The 10121-nt window shown below is 35.5% G+C and overlaps 1 long non-coding RNA gene across 1 annotated transcript; it reads right to left on the minus strand.

Annotated features, from left to right (window-relative positions):
• Positions 1–500: 500 nt before the first annotated feature.
• LOC141640352 (uncharacterized) lies at positions 501–4001 on the minus strand. Its single transcript, XR_012542973.1, has 2 exons — positions 3831–4001; positions 501–1384 (listed from the first exon to the last, which is right to left on the minus strand). It is a non-coding gene; the product is annotated as an uncharacterized LOC141640352 (long non-coding RNA).
• Between the last annotated feature and the right edge of the window lie 6120 nt (positions 4002–10121).

Genomic DNA, 10121 nt, shown 5'->3' on the forward strand with positions numbered 1-10121 from the left:
GGGGAAATGGAAAAGCAATACCATTTCAAATACATAGCACTTCCACCCGAAGTACAGGACAAAAGTTGATGAGTACAGGCCTGAATGATATTAGTTTGCTCAAGAAATTCTTCGGAAAATTGGAAAATGCGCCTTAATTTCGATAATAGTTGCTCAAGAAACTTTTCTCAAAATGGGAAAGCGATCTGAATCAGACTATTTGCTTAAGAAATTCTTCCGAAAATGGGAAAGGGAAACGAGCCGATCAACCGCATTTTGAGTCGACTTGCTCGAAATGTAGAACTCTTAGAGAGAAGAATTCCTAGACTTAAACTCCCAAGGCAAAAACTTTCATGGAGGTTAATAAGATCAAAAGTTGGTAAATTGACATATGTAGAGCTGGTAGAATGTCACACTTGCCCCTTTGTCTCACGTCACAAGCTTGTGACGGATTTTGTCCGTCGCAAATGAGAATTTGTGGTTGTATATAAGTTTGGTGCATTAGCAATGCGATGTTTAATTTCAATCTTTGACGATTAATTTGTTAATCGTCTTTAAAATAGATTCGGAGACGATATGAATACAATTTTGTGTTTGTAGAGGATTATAATTTTTGATTATACAAGAGTGCAAAATCAATCACGAAAAAAAAATATCAAATATGGAGTAATTGTAGTAATGCAACAATTCTATTTATACACAAAATGCTCACAAAACATGCTTGTATGTTCATTGAGGAAACAAATTTCGAATAAATAGCTTCTCAATCTGTCATTCTCGCAAGGCAAGAGCGGCAATATGACTGTATAGAGACTCGTCCCCATAAAGTTTTTTGGAGTATCTCCGATCAAATGTTACTTGAACTGGTAGATGAATTTGGTGCGGTACGAACTTCGATAAGGCAAGTCAAGGGCAAGCTTCGTAAGTCGGCTAAATCCAAAGATGCGTACCACAAGGGTATGTGATCAAAGGATTCGCTTTGGCCTAATCATTCCACGTGCTCGATCAAGGAGTTATGCAAAGCATACCACTCGCTACATCCTTTCGCTCACTCAGTCAAGAAGTACTTGGAGCCTAAGCGGTGCATAACAGTCTGCCTTCCCAAATCTCTTCCTTAACGACACATGACGTGAAGAATAAGGGAAGACGCTACGCCAATTCTTTATGCATTGAAACATTACAAGCAGCGTTATAAGCAAGTGTTGCACTGTTTCTACGCTATGCCAGCAAGATAATACACCAGCTAGCATCACATGCTCATTCAAAGAATATTGAACGAAGCGGCATTATTACGAGCCTTGTTCATATCCTTCTATCCTATCCTTGTCATTCGAGTCCCTAAGGGGCCTTACTGTGGATAAATACCGCCTCCCATCTCTGAAATCTCCTCGATCTATTTGACCACCTGTAAAGCACTTGTGAGTTACGATGTATAGCTCTACAACTACATGTGTACGTATAGTATGCATATACACTCACTATATTAAGAATGGAGGAAACATATTTACAACATGATATCATTTGATTGAAATAAAAGCAAAATTAGTGGAAGACGACATGAAAATTTCAAGCTTTTAAACAATAATGAACTACTCCACATAAACTACTCCACATAAACTACGTTGTACTGGGATTTATTTGGATGAACAAACATAAAATCTCCTTGTTTCCAACAAGAGTGTCCCATTATGTATGTTACATGACTGATGAGTATATCTTGGTATTAATACAATGTGTATCCGAGGGTAGTAATATGTCTATCTAAAGGTAACGTATTCAAGGGTAATAATATGTCTATCTAAAGGTAACGTCCTATCTTTACCTTGCAAGCTAGATATACTCCTCTACCTTGCTAGATACACATCTCTAGCAACGTAGATACACTTTTTTACCTTGATAGATACACATCTATGGTAACCTAGATACACATACATCGTATCCTAGATACACTCCTTTACCTTACTAGATACACATACCTTGCACGCTAGATACACTGCTTTTTATTGTCGGATACACATCTATGACATGCTAGATACACTCTTTTAGCTTGCTAGATACATATACCTTGCACGCTAGATACACTCCTTTTTATTGTTAGATACACATCTATGACATGCTAGATACACTCTTTTAGCTTGCTAGGTACACATCTATAACGAGCTAGATACACTCTTTTAGCTTGCTAGATACACATCTCTAACGAGCTAGATACACTCTTTTAGCTTGCTAGATACACAGAAAGGGAGAAAGAGGAAGCTATATCTTTGCTCTATGAGCTGTCCAAATCCCAAATCTTTGCTAAAAAATTGGTTCGGAACAAGGAGCAATACTGATTTTAGTTAGCATAAGTGGCAGTGAGTCGGAAAATGCGAGGAATGTTTAGAAAGTCGATAAAATCTTTGGATAATCGGCACAAAGCGAGAATAATGTGCGGCAGATGGCTGAAAGTGGTAGCTTGGAGCCTCTTCTTATGCTAATACTGAAAGGTTTTTTACTTGCTTTTTCTGTATATCCCGACAAATAGTTTACGTTTGCTTTTTGATCAGTTTACTTGAAGTAATCCTTACAGGAACTCCTGAAACTAAAAAATCCATGGCAGTCTTCCTAGCTAACCTAGTTCTAAACAATGACGTCAAGGTTCTTGTAGCTAAAACAAAGAGGCCAATCACTAGTGAGTCCGGTGACAAATCGATACCAACTAAATTGCTGCATTTTTTCAACGGACAATTTTACGTAAAACAAATTTATCTCAAATCTTAGTTAGCAACCTCATAGCTTTTGATTGATCATATCAACAAAGTGACAAACACATAGAAAAACCAAATCGTAAACTCTCCACCACCTAATCACTACATTATAATCAAGCAGCATGAAAAAGAGTATCAATCAATATATCAATAATTTAAGTTGACACTTGATAAAGCCACAAGCTAACTCCAGGCTCCAACTAACAAATCAAAATTACTAGAAATGCCAAACAATAATCAAAATTATAGGGAACTAAGTTCAACATCTCAATCATTAACTTTCCACATATTAAATCAGTACATTACAACAAAATCAAGAAATCAAGCTCGTGAATCATGTCGGAATAAGAGCACAACAAAGACGCAGAATTTTTTTTTTTTTTTTTTTTTGAAATTCAATCTAAATACCAGATCTACGACAAACGAGGTAACATTTCAGAAAATTGATTACACCGGCGAAGTAGTTAAGAAGCTTAGAACCTGAAACTTGTCTTCATCAACATTAAAGCGCCTAACTTGATCGCCGGCGAAGAGAGTGAACAAGAAGAGCGGTGATTTGTTGTTATTTTTTTACGGCGGTGATGGATAGCACCACCTCCTGGTGGTCGTCTGAAAGCTCCGATGGGTGATGGTGGGGGTGGTAGTGGATGAAGGGAAAGAAGTCAGGTAGTAGTGGCATATACGAATGAGGGAGAACGAAGACAAGTTTACTACCGGATACAAATAGTATTACTACTAGATACACAAATCGATTTGTGTATCCAAAGAGTAATACCATGTATCCGGGCTAGTATTTCGTGTATCCACGATCTAAAGATCAACTACGACAACCAACCGCCACCACCACACCTATCGCCAAAGCACCACCACCACCACCCCTCGCCAAAGACCACCACCAGCAAAGATCCCTGAACTAACCCCACAACCCCACGAAATTTGACCAATTTTTATAAACCCTAACTTTTAATTAGAATCCATACTACAAATCAATTTTTTGATTATAATCTTATGTTTTCTCATAAAAACACTTCTTAAATCATCACAATGGAATAGATTCAAAATACTAATAAATCTTCAGAGATTAAAATAAGAAATGAAACTAACCTTTCTTCTATAATACACTGAAATGCGTCCTTGGGAATGGTGGTAGAAGCGGCGGTGAAAATGGTGGTCGACGGTGGAAGTGGCGCTGACGGTGGATGTGTGAGAGGCGATGGAAGTAGAGTATTTATGGTGGGTTTGTGGTGTGAGGGTGTTGAATTGTTTTAGTTGGGCAGAGAAATAAGAAAGCGCTTTGAGAATGACTTTAATTGGTTAATTAAATACGGTTCGCACCGTACTTTAGTTCGCACGACCCGACCCTATATATATATATATATATATATATATATATATATATATATATATATATATATATATATATATATATATATATATATATATATATATATATATATATATATATATATAGAGAAGAGATCAACTAAGGCCAAGTATATGTATTGAGTCCATAAGTTCTATTAAGGGCCATTGGATGGTGAAAATGGATGGCCAAGATCAACCCCAAAAAAGTGTGTTTAATAGCTAATCTCACCATCTATCTCCTCCTTCACTAATCCACTCTAATTAATCACTAATTTACTATATATTTGTTTTCCACTCATCCATTTCTCTTTCATCTTAGACATTTCACTTCTCTCTTCTCTCAAACTCTCAAAAAAAAACCCAAAAAATCCAAATAAATAAAAAACCCAAAAATCCAAATAAATAAAAAAACCCAAAACACCCAAAAAAATCAAAAACCCAAAAAATCAAAAATCCAAACAAATAAAAAAGTTTTCTTCCTCTACACCACCCCACCCGACACCACCCACCGCCACGACCCACCGTCTCACAACCACCGCCGCCGCCAACCCCACCTGTTGGCGGCGCCGGAACGTTTTTTTTTTTTTCGTTTTGGTGTTATTTTTTATGTTTTGAGTTGTTTTTTTCATTCGTTATTTTTGTTGTGTTTTTTCATTCGTTATTTTTGTTGTCTTTTATTTTGTTTATTCTTGTCTTTTTATCTATTTTCTCAATTCTCGCTATTTTTACATTTTTTTTCTTAAGATTTTGGGTAAAATAAATCTCATATAATAAGTTAATTTTAATATTTTGAAAAAATAACTTTATTATCTCGTTTGTGGTGGTAGTTTGGTGGACTAAAGTTATACAAAAATGGACTAAAGTTACACCAAAATGGACTAAAGTTATTCAAAAATGGACTAAAGTTATACCAAAATGGACTAAAGTTATACAAATATGGACTAAAGTTATACCAAAATGGACTAAAGTTATACCAAAATGGACTAAAGTTATACCAAAATGGACTAAAGTTATACAAATATGGACTAAAGTTATACAAATATGGACTAAAGTTATACCAAAATGGACTAAAGTTATACCAAAATGGACTAAAGTTATACAAAAATGGACTAAAGTTATACCAAAATGGACTAAAGTTATACAAAAATGGACTAAAGTTATACAAAAATGGACTAAACGTATAACTTTAGTCCATTTTTGTATAACTTTAGTCCATTTTTTGTATAACTTTAGTCCTTATTTGTATAACTTTAGTCCATTTTTGTATAACTTTAGTCCATTTTTTGTATAACTTTAGTCCTTATTTGTATAACTTTAGTCCATTTTTGTATAACTTTAGTCCTTATTTGTATAACTTTAGTCCATTTTTGTATAACATTAGTCCATTTTTTGTATAACTTTAGTCCTTATTTGTATAACTTTAGTCCATTTTTGTATAACTTTAGTCCATTTTTGTATAACAACATCGACACACAAACACACAAATATAAGTAATTAGAAATTTTTTGTCCAACAAACTCGTATAACTTTAGTCCAAAATTGTATAACTTTAGCCCAAAATCGTACAACTTCACTGACAAATTTGTGTAAGTTTTAGTCATATAGTCCAATCAACATCATTTTTTTGTATAACTTCAGTTATTTTTTGTATAACTTTAGTCCAAATTTGTATAACTTTAGTCCAAAATTGTATAACTTTAAGAATATAAATTCAGATTGAAAACAAACACAATAAGAAGATGAAATTAAAGTTACTTTAGTCATATAGTCCAAGTTTATGTAAATTTAATGTTTGAAGTGTATAACTTTAGTAGTAAGTAGTGTAACTTTTTAGTAGTTGATAGTATAACTTTAGTTATGTTCACATATAGATCTGAAAATTCAAAATAAAAAAAAAGAACACAAATGTAAATTGTAAACAAAAACTATAAAGTAGAAAAAACCGTAAATCTCGCCAATACTAGATCTAAAATAAAAAACCGAAAAAAAAAATTAAAATAAAAAACAAAATTGAGAAGAAGAAAACTAGATCTAAAAACTAATAACTTTAACCCATAATAACAAAAACCCGTCAATCTAACAAAAAAACCCGTCTAAGAAAAAAACCAAATAACTAAAAAAAACCAAATAACAATGAAATACAATACGATAACAATAATTGAAATAAAAAACGTCAGATCTAAACATTTAAATATTTAAATTTGACAAATTTATATATCGTGTGTATAACTTTAATACACGCAGTGTATAACTTTAATAGACAAGATGTATAACTTTAGTCCAAAATTTGTGTAACTTCAATTTATACAATGTATAACTTTAGACATTAATAAAGATAACTCTATTTTGATTATTGTATAACTTTAGCCCAAAATATGAAACTTAAAAAAAAACTTGAAAAATAACAAATAAGAAATTCAAAACAACAAAGATAAAAAATTAAGGAAATACAATACAATACAATAACAATAATTGAAATAAAAAAACGTCGTGTGAACAATAACAATAACCAAATATCTAAAAATTTAAATATCGAGTGTATAACTTTAATGCACGCGGTGTATAACTCTAATAGACAAGGTGTATAACTTTAGTCCAAAAAATCAAATAACAATAACAATAACAAAACCAAATAACAATAACAAAATAAAAAAATAAAAAAAAAAAAAAAAAAAAAAAAAACAAAAACAAAACAAAAAAGTAAATCTGAAAAAATGAACAACAAAGAATTTGAGGAGGGAGGTGAGGCGTGAAAGGAGGACGGGTATGAACAACAAAAAGCTATCACCGTCACCTTCACTTTTTTTTTTTGTTATTGTTATCACCTTCCCCTTCCGCCGCTACCGCCCCCTAACGCCACCATCACCTTCACTTTTTTTTTTTTAATAAATCAGATCTACAAAAATAAGAAGCTATAATTTCAAAAAATAAGGGTTGGTGGGGGCCGTCGAGAGGAAGGAGGGAGGGCGGTTGTGGTGGTGTGTGGCGGCATGGTTGTTGATGTCGGTGGTGTTGTTGTTGATGTCGTGAGGTGTTGTGGTGGTGTGTGGCGGCATGGGTGACGGTGTTGATGTCGGTGGTGGTGTTGTTGTTGCTGGTTGTTGTTGCTGGTTGTTGGCGTTGTTGTTGTTGGTTGATGGAGGGAGGGAGGTGGGAAGGGAGGTCGGATGGTGGGATGGTGGGCTGGGAAGAAGGGAAGTCGGATGGTGGGTCAAAAGTGCGAGAAGGGAGGTCGGATGGTGTGATGGTGCGAGAAGGAAGGTCGGATGGTGGGTCGGGAAGAAGGGGGAGGGAGGTCGGGTGGTGGTGGGCGGGAAGAAGGGAGGTCGGTGGTGGTGGTGTCGGACTGGTGAGTGAGGGTGATGGAGGTGGAGGTGGAGTGGTTTTTTTGGTTATTTTTTTGTTTTGTTTTAGTTTGGGTTTTTTTTGTATCAACTTGGTTTTTTTTTTTGTTTAGAGAGGGTGGGAGAAAATGAGAGAGAAAGAGTGAATCTCGCCAATACTAGATCTAAAATAAAAAACCGAAAAAAAAAATTAAAATAAAAAACAAAATTGAGAAGAAGAAAACTAGATCTAAAAACTAATAACTTTAACCCATAATAACAAAAACCCGTCAATCTAACAAAAAAACCCGTCTAAGAAAAAAACCAAATAACTAAAAAAAACCAAATAACAATGAAATACAATACGATAACAATAATTGAAATAAAAAACGTCAGATCTAAACATTTAAATATTTAAATTTGACAAATTTATATATCGTGTGTATAACTTTAATACACGCAGTGTATAACTTTAATAGACAAGATGTATAACTTTAGTCCAAAATTTGTGTAACTTCAATTTATACAATGTATAACTTTAGACATTAACAGTATAACTCTATTTTGATTATTGTATAACTTTAGCCCAAAATATGAAACTTAAAAAAAAACTTGAAAAATAACAAATAAGAAATTCAAAACAACAAAGATAAAAAATTAAGGAAATACAATACAATACAATAACAATAATTGAAATAAAAAAAACGTCAGTGAACAATAACAATAACCAAATATCTAAAAATTTAAATATCGAGTGTATAACTTTAATGCACGCGGTGTATAACTCTAATAGACAAGGTGTATAACTTTAGTCCAAAAAATCAAATAACAATAACAATAACAAAACCAAATAACAATAACAAAATAAAAAAAAATAAAAAAAAACAAAAAACAAAAAACAAAAAACAAAAACAAAACAAAAAAGTAAATCTGAAAAAATGAACAACAAAGAATTTGAGGAGGGAGGTGAGGCGTGAAAGGAGGACGGGTATGAACAACAAAAAGCTATCACCGTCACCTTCACTTTTTTTTTTTGTTATTGTTATCACCTTCCCCTTCCGCCGCTACCGCCCCCTAACGCCACCATCACCTTCACTTTTTTTTTTTTAATAAATCAGATCTACAAAAATAAGAAGCTATAATTTCAAAAAATAAGGGTTGGTGGGGGCCGTCGAGAGGAAGGAGGGAGGGCGGTTGTGGTGGTGTGTGGCGGCATGGTTGTTGATGTCGGTGGTGTTGTTGTTGATGTCGTGAGGTGTTGTGGTGGTGTGTGGCGGCATGGGTGACGGTGTTGATGTCGGTGGTGGTGTTGTTGTTGCTGGTTGTTGTTGCTGGTTGTTGGCGTTGTTGTTGTTGGTTGATGGAGGGAGGGAGGTGGGAAGGGAGGTCGGATGGTGGGATGGTGGGCTGGGAAGAAGGGAAGTCGGATGGTGGGCTGGTGCGAGAAGGGAGGTCAGATGGTGTGATGGTGCGAGAAGGAAGGTCGGATGGTGGACTGGGAAGAAGGGAGGGAGGTCGGGTGGTGGTGGGCCGGGAAGAAGGGAGGTCAGGTGGTGGTGTCGGGGACGGCTGGTGAGGGTGATGGAGGTGGAGGTGGAGTGGTTTTTTTGGTTATTTTTTTGTTTTGTTTTAGTTTGGGTTTTTTTTGTATCAACTTGGTTTTTTTTTTTGTTTAGAGAGGGTGGGAGAAAATGAGAGAGAAAGAGTGAATGTGAGAAATGAGAGAGGATGAGTGAATGAGGAAGTGAGTTGGGAGATTAGAATGGTGGAAGAGTTGTACAAAATTAAGAGGAGTTATACAGAATTAGGGAGGGAGATTAGGGAGGTTCAATTGTGACCCTTGAATGAGATGTAATCTCATCCCTTCATCCATTCCATCCTAAGGTCCTTATAAGGACTTAGGGACTCATAAGATGTAAGAGCCTTATGAGAACCCTTATATATATATATATATATATATATATATATATATATATATATATATATATATATATATATATATATATATATATATATATATATATATATATATATATATATATATATATATATAGAGAGAGAGAGAGAGAGAGAAGGGTTCTTATAAGGCCACTACATCTAATAAGTCCCTAAGTCCTTATAAGAGCCCTTGGATGGAAGGGATGGAGGGATGAGATTACATCTCATTGAAGGGTCACAATTCTCCCTCCCTAATCTCCTTCCCTAATTGTGTATAACTCTACCTAATTTTGTACAACTCTACCACCATTCTAATCTCCCAACTCACTTCCTCATTCACTCATCCTCTCTCATTTCTCACATTCACTCTTTCTCTCTCATTTTCTCCCACCCTCTCTAAAAAAAAAAAAAAACCAAGCTATACAAAAAAACCCAAACTAAAACAAAACAAAAAAAAAACCAAAAAAACTCCTCACCACCCCCACACAACCACCCACAACCGACAACTTCCCCCACACCACCCCCGCACAACCCCGCACCACCGCACACGACCCCGCACCACCCCCTAGCACCCGACAACAACAACAAGACGCCGACACCACACACCTGCCGGCCTCCTCTCCAACCCCCGACACCACACACCTGCCGACACCACAGCCCGCAACACCCAGATCCCGACCTCCCTCGATCCGACGACGCCCTCCTTGCTGCCGCCACACACCGACAACCCTCCACCAGCCGCGCACGCTTTCACGACCCTACACACCCA

This window comes from Silene latifolia, unplaced genomic scaffold (assembly GCF_048544455.1).
Source record: "Silene latifolia isolate original U9 population unplaced genomic scaffold, ASM4854445v1 scaffold_79, whole genome shotgun sequence".
Lineage (NCBI taxonomy): Eukaryota > Viridiplantae > Streptophyta > Magnoliopsida > Caryophyllales > Caryophyllaceae > Silene > Silene latifolia.